This window comes from Helianthus annuus, chromosome 8, assembly GCF_002127325.2.
Source record: "Helianthus annuus cultivar XRQ/B chromosome 8, HanXRQr2.0-SUNRISE, whole genome shotgun sequence".
Taxonomy (NCBI): Eukaryota; Viridiplantae; Streptophyta; class Magnoliopsida; order Asterales; family Asteraceae; genus Helianthus; species Helianthus annuus.
Genome location: NC_035440.2, coordinates 45,289,813 through 45,310,468, shown reverse-complemented (window position 1 = coordinate 45,310,468; position 20,656 = coordinate 45,289,813). Strand labels below are relative to the sequence as shown.

General features: G+C 38.2%; 1 pseudogene; it reads left to right on the top strand.

Moving 5' to 3' along the window:
- Nucleotides 1-9,606: 9,606 nt before the first annotated feature.
- On the top strand, nt 9,607-10,759 carry LOC118480956 (annotated as a pseudogene).
- Nucleotides 10,760-20,656: the final 9,897 nt, after the last annotated feature.

The following is a 20,656-nucleotide window of genomic DNA, read 5'->3' as shown; positions in this document are numbered from 1 at the left end:
AAAGGAGTGGCTATTCTTGAGAAGTTCTCAGTGAACCTTCTATAATAACCAGCTAATCCTAAGAAACTACGAATTTCAGACAAAGTCTTGGGTGCTTCCCAATTCATTATAGCTTCAGTCTTGGTGGGATCTACTTGGATACCTCACTCACTTATGACACGTCCTAAGAATTGGACCTCTCTAAGCCAAAACTCACACTTAGAGAACTTTGCATAAAGCTTCTCTTGCCTTAGCAATTCAAGAATGCATCTAAGATGTTTCTCGTGATTGTTCTTATTATGAGAATAGATAAGTATGCCTTCTATAAAGACAATGACAAACTTATCTAAATACGGCTTGAAGACTCTATTCATGAGATCCATGAAAACTGCTGGTGCGTTTGTGAGCCCAAAAGGCATCACAAGAAATTCATAGTGGTCGTATCTGGTTCTGAAAGCAGTCTTTGTAACATCTTCATTTCTCACTTTTAGTTGATGATAATCGGATCTTAAATCAATTTTCGAGAAATAACTAGCTCCTTACAATTGATCGCACATATCATCATTTCTTGACAGTGGATAACGATTCTTGATCGTTATCTTGTTCAGCTCGTGGTAGTCAATGCACATTCGCATGAACCGTCTTTCTTCTTAACGAACAGTATGGGAACTCCCCAAAGTGAAGAACTTGGCTGAATGAAGCCTTTCTCTAATAGCTCAACTAATTGTACCTTCAGCTCCTTCATCTCCGTGGGTGCTAAGCGGTATGGTGCTATAGCTACAAGAGCATATCCAGACAAGATGTCGATCCCGAACTCGACTTGCCTCTCCGGGGGCAGACCGGGTAAGTCTTCTGGGAAAACATCTGGATACTTTGAAATAACTGGGATGTCTTCAATCCTTGGCTTTTATTTATCAATTGTCACATGTGCCATGTAGATGACACATTCTCTTTTCAAACACTTGGATGCCTTAAGCAAAGACACTTTCTCTGGCAATCCATAGTGTTGATCTCCATGAATGGTGAGTACATCAGCGGATGGGGATTCTATGTTGATAAGTTTCTTATCGCAGGCAATACGGGTTTGGTTATGAGCTAACCAATCCATGCCTAAAACTATATTGAATCCCGCCAAAGTCATTGGCAAAAGATTAACAAGGATATAATGATTCTTAATGGATATAACGCATCCATCAAGAATCGTTGAGGCTATTTCTATACTACCATCAGTCATTTCAACTTCATAAGTTATATCTAGAGCTATTAAGGGTAGATTTTGAAGCTTATCAAACTTATGATCTACAAAGATCTTATTGGCTCCAAAATCAAATAAAATTCTAGCAAAAATATCATTTACGATGTTTCCGCTATCCGTTGGGGTGTTACAATAATTATCTCTTATAGGTAGTTATCTAAGAGGTTGTGGTATAGACAGGTTACCCATGAGGTAGTAATATATACCACCTACAACGATGGTTGATCAACTATGTAGAGTAAAATCTGTATGCTTAGTTCATTTGGATGTGTTTATGATTGTTAAAGAATATTTTGGTTTTACACAATGCTATGATTGTACGTGTGATATAGTTGTGTGATGCGCCATGAATATTTTGTGATTAATGCTTGTTAAAGTTTATATTTTTAATTTAGTTAAACTAGAACTCACTTAGCACACAACTGGCGTTTGGTATTCAATTCACGTTTGTTGACAATGTGAAGACTAGTGTGCAGTAGAGACTCCCTGGCAATTGCCATCCCATTTTTAATGTTTATGTAGATGTTTCTTTTTTCTTATTTAGGTATGTAAATATTAAAATTTTCCTTTACGTTTGATTGAAAGGTTTTGATTTGAATTACATGCCAAAAAGTAAATCCAACAGTTGAGATCCTCGCACACATGGCGTTTCATGAATTGTGTTAACAACACTTATTTTTTTTAATTTCACTAATTAACCCTTTAACTTGATTTTTCTCTAAAAGATCACATTTGTTAACTTGAAAGAAATAACTAAATACACAGTTTTGTTTATTTTTTTATTTTGTCAATATTCCAATATATTTTTCTTTATTGAAATTGGATTTGTGTTCAAAATAAAGTATTTTTATCAAAATTATACAAAATACTATTCAATGATCTTTGTTACACTGAGTAACGGTATCGGGTAACGAACCCAAACCATACCGACCAAGTACCATAACGAACCAAACCAATACCGAATGAACATGATTGTATATTACATTAGACAACTATTGTGTAATTAACAATTGTAAATAATATTTTTCTTTTGTAATACATATATGTTTCCTGTTGCACCGAACATAGAAATTTCCACTACTTAAGAATTAGACCTTAAACTCTCATAGTTTTTAAAATTCACTAGAAGACTGATCCGCGCGCGTTGCGCTGCGGCCAACGAAATGGACATGTTGTTGATTAGATTCACATTTACAATGTGTTAAAGGTGTTTTTGTTGGTTAAGTCTGTATTACTATCTTATACAAATAAGTAATTCACCAAATAATCTCAATACAATTAATAGTATCATAATTACTACGTTACATGACTTGTATCCATATAAATAACATATCGTATTAAGCTCCCCCGTTGTGGCGGGGGTGTAAAACCGTGACAAGTAGCACCAATGCCACACTCGAGCCAACTACCACCAACATTGAAGTTGCGGCGTCTTAACGTGGAAAAAGTAGACCGACATACAAAAATAGAAAATAATAACTAACTCGATTTAGGACTCGCACATTGTGACGAACTTATTAAACCGGAAAAAAATAGATGACGTAAACACACTTAACCACACACGTACGTTGCCCCATGTTAACTCGCAAAATTTAGAACGAAGCGTATAACAAAACGTAAAATCGTTGAACCACACACACATTGTGTCATGTTAAGTCGCAAAATTTATATCTAAACGTAAAATGAAAATTTTGCAAAATATGAAAAACATTGGGGATCAAAGTTGAAAGTAAAAAGGTTGTGAGGTTAAATTGGAAGAACTAAAAACTTTTGGGTTAAAACTACAAAATCAAGTAGTTTTGGGTTTAAAGTGAAACACCACTTTTTTTTTTTTTTTTTTTTTGAAAAACCCCCCAAAACATGGGGTACAACACCACTAAGCATCATGTACAACACAACTATGCACAAAAAACTCATTAAGCATCATGTACAAACCCATTATGCACAAACATCTTTCAAATTAATAGTATATAAATTACCCTTTATTTAAACATAGTTAATATTTTTAGACTTATTAATCAGATAAATAAGCATAACCCACCCCCTAACATCAAGTTAGACCGCATAGGGGGATTCGTCGAGTCTGCCAAGGCTTATGTGAAGCTTAGGCATAGGGATAGGTGGATGACATAGAAGGGAAGACCCACTTTCATAAGAAAATAAGTTATGGTATTGGGCCCTAAAATTTGTGTGTCCCATTTAAAAAAGAGAGAGTAAATATGATATGTGGATATTGCTATGCAATTTGATTTTATGAATCATAATCTTGAATTCTTTGATATAGTTTACAGAAAAATATTCTATGTTGTCGATGTACAAATCTTGGTACAACTTGCGATAGCTGAACTTTAGCTTTTTTTAATTGTATTTGTATTCTTTTACACTGAAAAAGCCTCCGAAGGCCCAATAAAGGTCCAATAATAAAAATCTATAAATATCAAACCCTACTTCATGTGTAATTACAAAACCTAAATCTTCTTTTGATATTTCTTCAAACCTATCTACGATTGACAGCAGCGTTGCGGCCGCCGCCTTCGACAACCTCAATTGGTAACACTTTGTGGCCAATCTTAGAGGAAAACAACCAATGTCATCTCAGGGTAAACATTTGATTCTTGTTCCGTTACTTCTATTTTCTCCCTTATTGTTTTGAGTTATTATTGTGAAGAGATCTCCTTTTTATTCTTATAGTAAGGTTTTTTTATTTTTTACGAATGTACCATGCTTAATTGTAATCTTTTTCATCATGCAGGGAATGAGAGAACACATATTTTAGTTGTTTATAACATGTTGACCGTTCATAGCAGGAAAATGAAGAATCATACAAGGTAATGTTAAACTTTAAAATTTCAATTTAACTACCTTTTAGATATGTTGCTCCACATGGCCACATGTGTTGGTTGTTAGCTTGTCTATGCTTAGTTAGAGTTTTTGTTTTCTCTAAGCAAAATATGAAACTTGTTTTGTTTAGATCTTTCAAGGGGAGGCTGATGATTTATAGATTTGTTGCTTTTTTTTCTATGAAATATGAATTTGAATTCAACTTTAATGTAGTTGATTGTTTTCTAAATTAAATACTTAACCAATAGTAGCTGACTTATGTTTCCGTTTAATTGAAGAAATTATCATCAGATTTCAACCTGTAAGTGCCTATGCACCTAAAGTACAATTCACTCGAGGTCACACACGTGTAATGTGTTGAATCCAACACACAATTATATAGACGAATGTAATTGATCACAAACACGTAAATAAACCTTGATTTCTATTGATTGAAAGATACACTCTTTTAATGACACTCAGAAATCTCTCGAAAACCTCTCCAAAAACATAGATAAAATCTGAGCTATAAACCTATTAATTAAAAAATAAATGATATTTGTTTAGTTTAGATTATCCAAGTTAGTGGATGATGATTTAAAACTAGATTTAACTATATGGACGGTCTTAAGAACATGTGTATATTAAAGATTTGTTGACCATTAAATGTGAAACGATAATGAATAAAGTAGGAATGGTGTATTTTAAATTCATAGCCATTTATCGCTTCTTTTTTGTCTTGGTGAATTTATTTATTGCAACAAAGTTCTGTTGCGGAAGCGGCAGCCGAGCTCTGTAAGTGCCTATGATATTTACAATCATGGGTCGTGTGTTGCTCTAATGATATTTGAAATTGAGATGCTAACATAATCTTACATGTTTATCAGAGCATCTGTGGAGCTTGTTTGTGAGAAAGCAAAGGTAGTTTAATCTCTCCCAAAATAAAGTAAACAAAAATAGCAAAGCGTGATCGTTAAAAGTTGTTTGTTAATGATAATGCCAAGGGTGCTGGCGATGGCCATATTCCGTGGGCGTGCGAAGCGTTTTCAAAGCTACATTGTCAAGACCTTGTCAAGGCGACACCACTGCTCTGGTAAGTACCCTTTTATTTCAGTTAATCAAAAATTTATTTATCAATCATATTTCTGTCTATTGACTCGGAGGTGTGGCCTTGGTTTCGTTCTGCTGGACTGGCTGATTTGGCAGTTTAAAAGTTCGATTTTGGCAGTTTTACGATTTAAACCAGTTTTTTTCTAGATATCATAGTTTGTATTTAAAATTTAAAATCATGAAGAATGTTCATGATTCAAATAGATGTAGCTAACTATATCTTTCATATATACATACATACGTACATATATACACACATATATATAGAGGAAGGTTAACGTACATTACGGCTTAACTTACATCACGTACGACAGGTAATTACACACGTTCATTTTAAAATCACACACGTTATAATTCAAAAATCCAAAATCACGCATGTTGAAACACAATAATCACGCATATTAAAAACATTAATCACGCATGTTATAGAACAAATCACGCACGTTGTTGTACGTGAAGTACGTTAAGCCGTAATGTACGATATACCTTTTCTCTATATACATATATATATATATATATATATATATATAGGATTCGGTTCAAATGAAAACCACTACGAGTTGCGAGAACCGTGAGAACTTTTTGATCCGACGCGAGTTGGGCCAAATTTTTTTCGCACAAACGTAGATGAAAACATTATAAACATATCTGTAAAAAAAGTAAAAAAAATAGTCGAGGCGTTAGTTTTGACTAATACAAGTTTTTTTTACGCGCTTTTTTTTATCAGGGCGTAAAAAAACTTGAGTCAGTGACTCGACAATTTTTTATTACTTTTTTTACAGATGTGTTTATAATGTTTTCATCTACGTTTGTGCAAAAAAGTTTTGGCCCAACTCGCGCCGGATCAAAAAGTTCTCACGGTTCTCGCAACTCGTAGTGGTTCTCATTTTAACCCATTCCTATATATATATATCATTAGTTAACACTAGTGAACTAATCCTAGTCCTTGATTATCAAAAATACAAGTGTATACACAAGTGTAAATCAATGGCTAAGATTTGTTTACTCAGTTCACAAATACATTAGTGTTCACTCTATAACCCCACCCTATACATATATACGGGTGGGTTAACGTACAATATTCTTTAACTTACGATGCGTACGAGATGAAATTACGCACGTTTTAAAACTCAGAAACCCTAATCACGCATGTTGACAAACCATAATCAAGCATGAACATAATCATGCGTGTTAAACAACTATGTACGCATGTTATAATTCCATCTCGTACGTATTGTACGTTAAGTGATATTTTGTTTTACACTTTCACTACATATATATAATATATAAATATATATATATATATATATATATATATATATATATATATATATATATATATATATATATATATATATATATATATATATATATATATAATTTGGTTCAATTCGGTTGAATTTGGTTTGGTATATATATTCTTAATTTAGTTTGATTTTGTTCGATGTTTGGTTTGAGGTTCAAAATTTAAAAAATTAAATCGAATAAACATGGTAAATTTTTTTAAAAAAAAATCAGTATTGGTGGGGTTTTCAACTCAAATGGGTTTTCAACAGATCCATCCCTTTTATATATATATATATATATATATATATATATATATATATATATATATATAAACAACTAGTTTGATTGTTCATTTAGTATGACAGAATATAGAAATTTGTGTGATTAATCTTACCAAATAACTTACAAGTGTAAGTGGATAGTATAAAATAAAATAAAAAGATATGAAATATTAATTTTGATTTTTTCTTGTATCCATAAGTTACACATATGTATGCAAAAGTATAAAATTCAAAAATTACAAACCTTTGAATAAAATGAAATGATATAGATTTTTTCTTCTTGCAACAATTAGTGTTATATATATACTAATGTATTTTAGATGGGTAAAACAATAAATATATACTCATGTTAAGACAAATTTAACACAAGTCGTTAATTCAACTACCAATTAAATAGTTGAAATTTAATGAAGTTTAATCAATTATCTAAGTCTATTTTGTTATAATTTTTTTTTAATGGCTAAACTTGCACACTATAGGGATAGAACCCATAGCCTCCTATTACCTCAATCGTTATCTAATTCACCAACACCACTAGGCTATACCTAAATGGATATTTCGTTATTATTATTATATTAAAATACAGCTTTTTGAGATAGAAAGGTAATTTTTACGTGATATTAAGACACGAGATATTAAGACATACGATATAATGAGTTTTAAAGTGAAAGCTTGAAATTTAATACACGTGATAATAAGACGCGATAGAGTAAGATGATACGATATATTGGTAATAAAGTGAAATGTTTGAAATATAATTCTTCACCATTCTAACCTCAAGATCGATCATCTTCTTCCCTTCAAGATAGCGGAAAAATAATGTCCTAATAACCGACACGTTCATCTTTTTTTTTCATTTTTTGAACTATAATTAAATTATATTATTGTAAGGAAATTGCACACTCTACTGTGCAGGTTCCCCTTTGATAATATTCAAAGAATTTAGTTAAACATTTAATGCTCATTGAATGTTTTCACCAATATATGTAACCTTCTAACCAAAATATATACAAAATGTGTTAGAGACCTTTTGGTAAGAACACAAACCACCATGCTTTTGTAGACCATAATTTGATGGCCGTATAGTGGTTACACTTTTGAGTGGGGATTTTCAAATCATTTGAATGGGATAATAACCTCCCATTGTATTATATTTGTTCCATGATAATCTTTAGCTTTTCTTGACTTTAGTAAATGTTCTAGCATATATATATAGGGGACCGCTAAAATGAGAACCACCTCGAGTTGTAAAAACCATGAGAACTACACCGTGCGGGGCGAGGTGGACCAAAATTTTTTTTTCAAAAACGTAGTTGCGTGTATTATAAACACATTTGTAAAAAAAATTCAAAAAAAAAATGTCGTGTATGTAGTTTTGAGCACCACAAATTTGTGTTTACGGGTACCATAAATCTAACCGGAAAATTTACGGGTACCGTAAACACAAACTTGTGGTGCTCAAAACTACACACACGACATTTTTTTTTTTGAATTTTTTTTTTTACAAATGTGTTTATAATACATGTATCTACGTTTATGAAAAAAAAATTTGGTCCACCTCGGTCCAGATCAAAAAGTTCTCGCGGTTCTTACAACTCGAGGTGGTTCTTATTTTAGCGCAATTCTATATATATATATATATATATATATATATATCATTTAGTGCCATGCCATAAATCCATTTAGCGATAGATTCATCACCCACCCCAATTAAAACTTATCCACTCATTCACCCTTAACACATATGTATGCAAAAGCATAAAGTTCAAAAACTATGAACTATTGAAAAAATATAAATGATATAGATTTCCTTTTCTCGCAGCAATTAAGTGTTCTATGGTAATTTTCCCAGATACAAAGAAAAATAAACATGTTTTTACGTGCCATTAGTGTTTGCCATAAAATCCTATTCATTGTATATTGATCACCCACCCCTATTAAAATGCATCTATTCATTCACTCTTTATTATAGACTTCTTGCTAAAACCGAGTTGCTATTTTTCTTTCTCAAATTCACCAATTTTTCTTAGCGATCTCTCACATTTTTCTCTTTTGGTCATTTTCTTCTTCTTTTTCCGTTTCAGGTTCAAAAAGTTTTGCAGTATTTCTCAAATTTATTATCAATAATGGCCCAGAACGTAAATTCCTACACCATCAACGGTACCAACATAATAATCAAAGGTATGACATGTCTATTTTACATCGTGCAATGTATGCATATCATGCAACACTCATTATCTAGCCATTATGATTGTATAAACTAAAAGTTAAATGATGTGGAACTTTTCTTTATTGTTTTATAGTGTACGCATATCATGCAAACACTCAAAGTCCAATTATTATGATTGTATAACCTTAAAGTTAATGACGTGGAACTTTTTTTATTGTTATACATTTTAATATTAGATTTAAAATCTACTTTTTGTGAGACTTGACGGTGTTGTTGATTTGTTTGTATGTACAGTCAGTGATTACGTGCGTATAAGGTCTAATGACCCTAAGCCATACACTCTTGTTGCTCGAGTAGAGTTGTTGGGTATTGAACATCAAATGGCTCTGATTCGGTGGTATTACCTGCCTGAGGAGACAGAGCAAGGGAGGAAAAGCTTTCATGGTATAAAGGAGGTGTTTTTATCTAATCACTATGATGTGCAGAGCATTCATACCATCCAAGGGAAGTATGTTGTTTATTCCTTGGAGAACTACATGAACCTAAAGCGTGTCGGTGTTGATGATTATTTTTTCCGATTTGAATACAACTATGTTAAAAAATGTCATGTCGATGTTTTTGTTGTCGTGTGAATAATTTGATTCTGTCAACTACTGACTACATGTATTCACTTTTGTTTGATGAGTTTTGAAATATGTCCCAAAATGGCAGATATTATGTTGCTTTTAATTTATAGTTCTTATAATCATAATCACTTCATTTTGTTACTTGACAAGATTTATGAACTAATTGGTTATATACATGATATGAAGGTATTGCGAGTGTGAAATGCCATACAATCCAGATCTATTTATAGTGCAATGCGATGGATGCAAGTGCAGGTATATCTTGTCCAAATATCATCAATAATCACATGCATAATGTTCATGCTCCAGATGAGACATTTTTTTATTCATATTTTGTATTTAAAAGTGATTTGTGAGAGTGATATAATCAACCTTACATCTCTAACCAGTTTATAATACCATTTTAATTTTTATTTACCATTAAATGTGAAACGATTGTGAATAATGTAGGAACGGTGTATTTCAAATTCGTATCCATTTATCGCTTCTTTTTTGTCTTGGTGATTTTATTTATTCCCTGTTGCAGAAGCGGCAGTTCTTTCACTCTCATAGAGCTCAGGTTCCGCTTGCTACTAATAACTTCTATTTTGTTTTTCCTTTATCAAATATAGTCCTCTCTTGTCATCTTTATTAGCTTTAATCTAGGCTTTTAGTTTTGTTTTGTGTTTTCTTTCTTTCTGTTGGTAAAAGATGTTTTGCATTCACCATAAACAATGTAGTTATCTCTTACATTTTTATTTGTGTTTTGTAAAAGCCAATGGCATCGGAACAAGTGTTTGCTGATCAGCGGGACAGCGAAGATGAAGTTGATGACGATGTTGCTGGTCTTGAGGACTGAAGGGTGTGTCATGTTTTTCTCTGACCTCATATTTATGATATTTACAATCATGGGTCGTGTGCTGCTCTAATGAAATTTGATGCTGAGATGCTAACATAATATTTCATGTTTATCAGATGCTAGATGCTCGACAACTTCGCTGATGTTTCTAAAGATGAGAAACAGATGATGCATCTGTGGAACTCATTTGTGAGAAAGCAACGGTTTAATCGTCCTTTTATCTCCCAAAATAAAGAAAACAACAATAGCAAACGCGATCATTAAAAGTTGTTTGTTTATGATAATGCCTGCAGGGTGCTGGCAGATGGCCATATTCCATGGGCTTGCGAAGCATTTTCTAAATCACATGGTCAAGACCTTGTCCAGGCCTCATCACTGCTCTGGACCGGCTGATTTGGCTTTAATAGTTCGATTTTGTCATATTTATGTCAGTTGTTTATAAATTTATTTGTCATATTTCTGTCTGTTGATACGTCAGTTGACTATAAATTTATTTTTCATATTTCTGTCTGTTGATACGGATGTGTGGCCTCGGTAACACATCGTGACAAATATCACACATCGTACCAGCATGAATGGTAAAACACAGCGTCAAGAATTCCTCCAGTATGAATGCTAAAACACAACGGTATTAATCTGCTTGTTGTTAAAACACAATGTCAAGAAATCCTCCAGCATTACCAGCCCGAATGCTTGCTGTTAAAACACAATGTCAAGAAATCCTCCATCATTACCAACATGAATGGTAAAACACAGCGTCAAGAAATCCTCCTTCTAAAACACAACTATATTAATCTGCTACTTTTTTTAATTTACTGAGAAAATTATTACCAAGAAGGTGATCATGTGTACCCGAGGCTCAAGGTTCTTGATGTATACAAAAGGGCACTTGCAACGTGGGCCTGATGGGTAGATGAGAACATCGATATCAATAAAACACATGTTATCTTCAGATGCTACTCGGTCACCCATTTTAAGTAAGTTTAATTCGTCTTTTGTGCCGTTCACGTCTTACTATGTTTCGAAACCACCATTCAGAAAATCATGGAGAAACATGTCACACCCCGACCACGTAGGACAACAAACCGTGGCGGAAACGTCGGGGAGTGTTGTAACAGAAGCTATCGTTTCATAACCATGGATACAAAAAGTGTTTCGTTTTATTGATATAATTAAACATTACATTGTTTTAACACATAGAACAACAAGTTTCATATCGACTATCATAGTTTTAAAGTCACTAAGGCCTCGTCCAGATCCTATGTGACGCATGCATCCTAGAAAATCACATCATTCAACCACACCTGAAACATATGTAAAAACAAAGTCAGCAAAGAAATTGCTGGCCAGTACATAGCTTTTATAAGAGTATCGAAGTCATGGCTCGTTTATATGTTGCAGTACTTTATTAGACTACATGAGTCAAAATACAAACCTTGTTTTAAAAAGTGTATTGCAACATATTTAACCAACTCAAATCAAGATGGTTATAGTTTGTAAAATCTCGTAGCCATGCTTCTTAACCCCAAAAACATTTGTTTTAGAAAACCAACTTGTAAAATATCTTGTAAAAACTCGTTAAAAACTCGTATAGTTTATATCTCTTAGAAAATAAAAACATCTTTGTGTGACATTGTTTCAAAATCGTTTACCCAAGTGAACTAAATAACGCCACGATATGTAATATGATGAAAACACTTATATATAAGAAGTACCAGCGGCGTATCTACCATGTTTTCACCATATTACCCCCGTCTCATTATCTAAACACTTAACAAAAAACCAATCGTTTATCGAAATCGTTTAACATCGTTTCCAAATCGTTCCCAAATCGTTTACTCGTTCCCAAATCATTTCCAATCGTTCCCAATCGTTTACTCGTTTCCGAATCATTTAAGTCGTCATCGTTTTAATTGTGAAAACTTATATATGGTCGTCTCGTTAACAACATTCATGTCACACCCCCAAAATCCACCTGCGGATAACACCCGCTTCGAGGGCGTGACTGACCAGGATCCAGCCACCAATTATACTGAATAATTAAGTTGATAACCAAAGTAATACTCACTAACCATGAGATTAGCAAATATCAAGTTCAGAGTTTAAAACTTCAATAGCGGAAGCAGAAGTAAAATAGTTTTAACAAAGTTCATAGTTCATGATAAATAAAACCCAACACACGGGTTTCGACGATCACTACACATTCCCAAGCAGCAGCTCCTCAGTCACTGGTTACCTGCAAAGCATGCAGTAAGGGGGTCAACAATAATGCTGAGTGAGTTCACTAGTTGTCCAGTTTTAATTACCAAAACTCGTTTCACCAGTTAATTTATCCGTTTATACATGCCATAGGGAGCTACCCCAAAAGTTAGCGACTAAACTGTTTTTCCAATACCGAACACTAGGTAACCGTTTGCGTTTCCGCAGGATGCCCCGATGTCAATGTTCTATCATCATTGACGGATGCCTGAGTACATTAGTTCACGACCGATCCCATACCATGGCACTGTGTGAGGTTGGTAAAACCTAAATAGCGCTATCAACTAATAACCCGTTCGCCTGGCCCCGGCGACTAATCGGTATTATGTAGTAGGGACTTGAGTGATAGAGTTGCGTTTAGTGCCGTTTGGTTGCATTCCGTATAAACAGTAATTAACTCAAAGGTTTCCCAATACAAGGGAAGGAAAAGTAAGTTTGTTCCCAGTAACTAGGGAAGGAATGTAAATGGTATCCCCTTTTACAAGGGGATAGGGTTGTTTTAGTCTCGAGTCCCAAACCACCGGGACGCATGCTTTTAAGTTGTGAACTCACCTTGGGTTGCTCGGTAGATATTTTTACCCGGTCAAGTATGTTGGTCACCACGTCCTAACATGGTTACCAAATATGGGTCAAGTCGGGTACAAGTAAACACATAGCGAACACGTATGGCAATACATATAGCAAACACGTATAACATGCGAATACACAAACAGTTGGGTTATTGGGTCAGCCCTATCATATAATCATCAGTGACAAACATGCAGCCCAGTCAACAGGAAGCCCAACAGTCAAAGCCCAATAACACCAAAATAATCCAGTCGAGACAAGGGTGGTTGCGACTCGCAACCGAGGTTACGACTCGCAACCGAGGTCTCGGTTTATCACGTTTTGGTTACGACTCGCAACCAGAGGTTCCGACTCGCAACCGGCGGTTCCGACTTGACGGCAGTGATTACGACTCGCAACCAGATTCGATACGCGTTGATTGCGACTCGCAACCGGGAGATCTCGACAAGACTTGATGTGGTCTCGAGTCGCAACCAAAGGTTACGACTCGCAACCGTGATTACGTGCACAACAAACCTTCTGGAACCTGCAATGTACTGACCAATAGAATTGCATTTTCATGCAAATTGTGTACTATATCCACTAACATGTTTTCTTGTCTAAAATGTGCACAAAACAGATCAAACAAAGCATATTTGAAAATATTTATATGACATTCAAGTTGTTCATCATATTCAAATAACATTCAACATCATTCATGAACATTCAATCCCTAACATCACTTTAATATCATTCGGATAACAAAATCATCAAATCCCTCATAGAAATGTTAGAACACATTTTATCACTAAACATCACAACATGAACGGACATAATAGACATTATCATTCTCGGTTCCTAAGCATAAACGGATGCTACCCATTCAACCAAAGTCATGAATATTCATTCTATCTAAACATTCCGGACAAAAATATGTTAACCGGTTATCCATTTCACACATTTTGATTCTCACAATGAAGCATCAATAAGCATACACAACAAACGTCATAAACACTAACCAATGGAGATTCAAGGTGTGAGGGGATGATGGATCGATGAGTGAGCTTCCGGTTGGTGATTCCGAGCTAGAGCCGAGGTGTTCTTGTTGTTGGTTGATCCGAGAGAGAAAAGGAGAGGAGAGGAGAGGAAGGTGATCTTGGTTAGGGTTTGAGGGTTTTGGTGAGAGAGATGAGAGGAGAGCATGAGAGTGTTTGCAAAAATGGTAAAATGCAAAGGTTGGCCGGTTATATAGAATGGGTCAAGGGTTGTTTCCGGGTGGGCTAAGGGGTGTCAAGGCCCAAACGGCCCATCACTACTGTTCACTCGAGACCGAGCATGGTCTCGAGTCGGGTTTCGGCTCCTATATATATAACACACATATATATCTATATACGCGTATACATACATACACATAACATGAACAACAATAGATCAATTTTTCATTCAAACACACATATACACGTAAGTTACATCAAAAGGTTTCCCGGGAAAATCCGAAGTGTCACATTATCCCCAAGTTTTAGGAACTTTCGTCCCGAAAGTTAAGGCAGCCACTGTCAAGCTAGCGTAAGTGAAAGCGTTTCAAAGGGGTGTCACATCATCCCCCCGTTAGTTTGGAATTTCGTCCCGAAATTCGGTTGTAGCTTCAGTGCTGGGGTTTTCGTTAGGGAACAGCTGGGGATACTTGTGCTTCATCTGGTCTTCCCGCTCCCAGGTATACTCTGGGCCACGTCGCGAGTTCCAACGGACTCGTACAAGAGGTATCTGGCTACGTTTGAGGATTTTGATCTCTCGATCCGTGATTTCAATCGGTTCCTCAGTAAAGTGTAGCTGTTCGTCAATCGTCAGTTCCTTAAAAGGAATTACGAGCGTTTCATCTGACAGACACTTCTTCAGATTGGATATGTGGAAAACATTGTGTACCGCACTTAGCTCTTCAGGTAGGTTCAATCTGTAAGCAACCTTACCGATCTTCTCGGTAATTTCGAATGGTCCAATGTATCGCGGATTAAGCTTGCCCCGTTTACCAAAGCGAACCACACCCTTCCAGGGTGAGACTTTAAGTAGAACCCGGTCACCGACCTGGAATTCTAGAGGTTTCCTACGCTTGTCAGCGTAACTTTTCTGACGGTCACGAGCCGCCGCCATACGTTGTCTGATCTGGGCAATCTTTTCCGTTGTATCTACCACCATCTCTGGGCCCGTGATTTGACTATCACCGATTTCTGCCCAGCAAAGAGGTGACCGACATTTACGACCGTACAATGCCTCAAAAGGTGCTGCCTGAATACTAGTGTGGTAGCTGTTGTTGTAGGAGAACTCTACTAGCGGTAGATGCTTCTCCCAGTTCTTGCCAAAATCGATCACACACGCTCTAAGCATGTCCTCTAGGGTTTGGATGGTGCGTTCAGACTGTCCATCCGTTTGCTGGTGATAAGCGGTGCTCATGTCCAAACGTGAGCCAAAGGATTTGTGCATAGCTTGCCACAGTTCCGAAGTAAAACGAGCGTCTCGGTCGGAAATAATCGAGGTTGGCACTCCGTGCCTCGAAACTACTTCCTTAATTAAACCTCCGCCAAGGTAGAAAACTTGTCTGTTTCCTTAATAGCCAGAAAGTGCGCGGACTTGGTCAATCGATCTACTATTACCCAAATAGTATCATTTCCGCGTTGAGACCTAGGTAGCCCTGTAACAAAATCCATGGAAATTTGCTCCCATTTCCATTTCGGGATTTCTGGTTGTTGGAGTAGGCCTGCCGGCTTCTGGTACTCTGTCTTGACTCTCGCGCAAGTCAAACATTTGCTGACGTATGTTGCTATGTGGGCCTTCATACCAGGCCACCAATATGTAGTTTTCAAGTCGTGGTACATCTTGTCCGAACCAGGATGTACTGAGTAGCGGGACTTGTGGGCTTCGTCCATCACGAGTTCACGTAAATCTCCATAGAGAGGGACCCAAATGCGCCCTGCTACGTAGTAAGCGCCACCTTCCTTCTGTTCTAGTCGCTGCCTCGACCCTCGCAGAGACTCAGCCCTGATGTTTTCCGGTTTCAATGCTTCAACCTGAGCATTTCGGATCTGGGTAGGGAGGTTAGACTGGATGGTAAGTTGCAATGCTCGCACGCGCTTTGGTATAGTGTCCTTTCGGCTGAGGGCGTCTGCCACGACATTGGCCTTGCCCGGATGATACTTAATGGCGCATTCGTAGTCATTCAAGAGTTCGACCCATCGACGTTGTCGCATGTTCAATTCCTTTTGCCTAAAGATATGCTCGAGACTCCTGTGATCGGTGTAAATAGTGCACATGGTACCGTACAGGTAATGTCTCCATATCTTAAGAGCAAAAACCACTGCTCCCAGTTCCAAGTCATGCGTTGTGTAGTTTCTTTCATGCGTCTTGAGTTGTCGTGAGGCGTAGGCAATAACTTTCTCGCGTTGCATTAACACGCAACCGAGCCCATGAATAGACGCGTCGCAGTAAACCACAAAGTCGTCAGTGCCTTCAGGCAACGAAAGAATAGGAGCGCTACAGAGGTTATCCTTAAGCCTCTGAAAAGCAGATTCCTGTGCTTCATTCCACTTGTAGGCGATGCCTTTCTGAGTGAGTATAGTGAGGGGCTGCGCAATCTTTGAGAATCCCTGAATGAATCTGCGGTAGTAACCTGCCAAACCCAAGAATTGGCGAACTTCTGTGGGAGTCTTAGGCGTAGGCCAGTTCTTTATTGATTCGATCTTGGCGGGGTCGACGTGAATTCCGTCCTTGTTGACCACATGCCCAAGGAAATGGACCTCTCGAAGCCAAAAGTCGCACTTAGAGAATTTGGCGTACAGCTGCTCATTGCGAAGGAGTTCCAGAATAAGGCGTAGGTGTTGCTCATGCTCTTCTTGACTTTTCGAATAAATCAGGATGTCGTCGATAAACACAATCACGAATTTGTCGAGGTAAGGCTTACATACGCGGTTCATAAGATCCATGAACACTGCAGGTGCGTTAGTCATTCCAAAAGGCATAACGAGGAACTCGTAATGACCTTAGCGAGTCCTGAACGCAGTCTTAGAGATGTCTTCATTACGAACTCTCAGCTGATGATAGCCTGATCGCAGGTCAATCTTAGAATAGTAGCTCGATCCTTGCAACTGATCGAATAGGTCGTCGATGCGCGGGAGAGGGTAACGATTCTTGATGGTAACCTTGTTCAACTCACGATAGTCGATGCATATTCGGAATGTGCCATCCTTCTTCTTAACAAAGAGTACTGGTGCTCCCCAGGGTGATGAGCTAGGACGGATAAATCCTTTATCCAATAGTTCCTGTAATTGCGTGGAGAGTTCCTTCAGTTCTGCAGGGGCTAGACGGTACGGTGCACGAGCTATAGGTGCCGCTCCGGGAGCTAGCTCGATTTGGAATTCGACCTGACGGTGGGGAGGGAGTCCAGGTAGTTCCTCAGGAAATACCTCGGGATAGTCTCGTACTACAGGAAAATCTTCAATCCTCTTTTCCCTTTCGTGGGTGTCGGTGACGAGTGCTAGGATAGCGGTGTGCCCTTTCTGTAAACACTTCTGGGCTTTCAGGAGCGAGATAATGCCTGTGACTTCTCCACCTTTGTTGCCTTGGACGATGAGGGGTTGGCCAGAACGACGAGGAATGCGAACCGCTTTCTCTTGACAGAGGATCTCAGCGCGATGTTTGGATAACCAGTCCATACCAATAACGACGTCGAAGCTTCCAAGCTTGACAGGGAAAAGATCGATACTAGACGTGTGGCCCGACAATTCTAGTGTGCAGTCGTGGATCACGTGCGTGGCCTCGATGTTCTTACCATTAGCTATCTCGACGATGTGCTTAGAACTTAATAATGCGGGCGAGTGCTTAAGTTTCTTACTAATGCGAAGGGATACATAACTGGCATCGGCACCGGAATCAAATAACACAGAAACATAACGATCATCAAGTAGGAACTTACCCGCCACGACGTTGGGGTCGTTCCTTGCTTCTCCAGCTCCAATCACGAAAGCTCTTCCCCTTGCACCATTCCCAGCATTGTTGTTTTGCTCATTGTTCCCAGCTCCCTGATTGTTGTTGCGATTCAGATTCAGTTCAGGGCAATCCTTTCGCATGTGCCCTGTTGCCCCACATTTAAAACATGCTCGGTTGTTTCCCTGCTGCTGTTGCTGTTGGGGTTGTTGCTGATTCTGCCTTGCTGGGAACTGACTTCTACAATCCTTGGCTTCGTGCCCCATCTTGTGGCATCGCTGACACTGACCCTTGCTACATGCCCCATTGTGGTGCCTGTTACACTTGTTGCACTTAGGGTAGTTTCCCCGGTAGCCACCCTGTTGCTGAGTGCCTTTGTTGTTGTCAGTTTTCCTTTGCTGAGCTGGGGCCTGAGTAGAGTTAGCATCCTTGCCCTGATTTCCATCCCACTTTCGTTTACCATCACTAGAAGTTCCTTCCGCAGCACTGATCCTTTTGGGCAACCTGCCCTCCTCCACAGCCTGGTTGGTGAGCTTGTGGGCAAGACGAACCACGGGCTGTATGGCAGTGAGGTTGGCCGAGGTTACGTGGCTCCTGATTTCTGGGACTAAGCCTTTGATGTACAATTCGATCCTTCGGTACATAGGTCGGGACATGTTTGGACAAAGAGCAGCATATTCGTTGGACAGCTTGGTGTAGGTCTCAATCTCTGACCCAACCATCTTGAGTTCATAGTACTCGTCCTCGAGTTTGTGGATGTCATCCCTGTGACAGTACTCTTCCTTGATCATATCCTTGAAATCTTCCCATGCAGTAGCGTTAGCAGTCTCCAAACCAAGCATTTGAATTTGCGCCTTCCACCACGAAAGTGCGCTTCCCTCAAGAGTACGAGTAGCAAACTTCACCCAATTAGCAGGGGGACACTCGCAAACAGCAAAAACAGCTTCGACCTTCTCGATCCAGTGCAAAAGACCTATGGCACCCTCAGTGCCACTGAAAGGAAGAGGCTTGCAATCCATGAAGGTCTTGAAAGTACAAACACGTGGTTGCACGGGCGCAGGCTGACCTATAGGGTGAGCTACGAAAGCTGCAGCCACTGTGTTGAGCAGGTTAGTGAACTGTGCCTGAGTCATGTTGACGTTTCCTCGTCCGCGTCCACTCATTGTCTTCATAACCAGAAAACATAGTATGAGTGTGGTGTCGTAATATAGCGAGAAAGAGATAGAAGAGAGAAGGCGTATCTATCTAATCAGGCAAACTGGTATGTATAGTAAAGCAGAAGCATAAGACAAACAAGCAAGCAAATATGGGTCCGAGCTATGAGGTTAGATAAGTCGAGCCTTGCACTTGGAGTGTAGTGTCGTCACGAGTCACGGGTTATAGTCTGGTTTTTCTCAAAAAGATTTTCCCCTTTTTAAAACCAAGTTCACTATAACCAATAGCTCTGATACCAATCTGTCACACCCCCAAAATCCACCTGCGGATAACACCCGCTTCGAGGGCGTGACTGACCAGGATCCAGCCACCAATTATACTGAATAATTAAGTTGATAACTAAAGTAATACTCACTAACCATGAGATTAGCAAATATCAAGTTCAGAGTTTAAAACTTCAATAGCGGAAGCAGAAGTAAAATAGTTTTAACAAAGTTCATAGTTCATGATAAATAAAACCCAACACACGGGTTTCGACGATCACTACACATTCCCAAGCAGCAGCTCCTCAGTCACTGGTTACCTGCAAAGCATGCAGTAAGGGGGTCAACAATAATGCTGAGTGAGTTCACTAGTTGTCCAGTTTTAATTACCAAAACTCGTTTCACCAGTTAATTTATCCGTTTATACATGCCATGGGGAGCTACCCCAAAAGTTAGCGACTAAACTGTTTTTCCAATACCGAACACTAGGTAACCGTTTGCGTTTCCGCAGGATGCCCCGATGTCAATGTTCTATCATCATTGACGGATGCCTGAGTACATTAGTTCACGACCGATCCCATACCATGGCACGGTGTGAGGTTGGTAAAACCTAAATAGCGCTATCAACTAATAACCCGTTCGCCTGGCCCCGGCGACTAATCGGTATTATGTAGTAGGGACTTGAGTGATAGAGTTGCGTTTAGTGCCGTTTGGTTGCATTCCGTATAAACAGTAATTAACTCAAAGGTTTCCCAATACAAGGGAAGGAAAAGTAAGTTTGTTCCCAGTAACTAGGGAAGGAATGTAAATGGTATCCCCTTTTACAAGGGGATAGGGTTGTTTTAGTCTCGAGTCCCAAACCACCGGGACGCATGCTTTTAAGTTGTGAACTCACCTTGGGTTGCTCGGTAGATATTTTTACCCGGTCAAGTATGTTGGTCACCACGTCCTAACATGGTTACCAAATATGGGTCAAGTCGGGTACAAGTAAACACATAGCGAACACGTATGGCAATACATATAGCAAACACGTATAACATGCGAATACACAAACAGTTGGGTTATTGGGTCAGCCCTATCATATAATCATCAG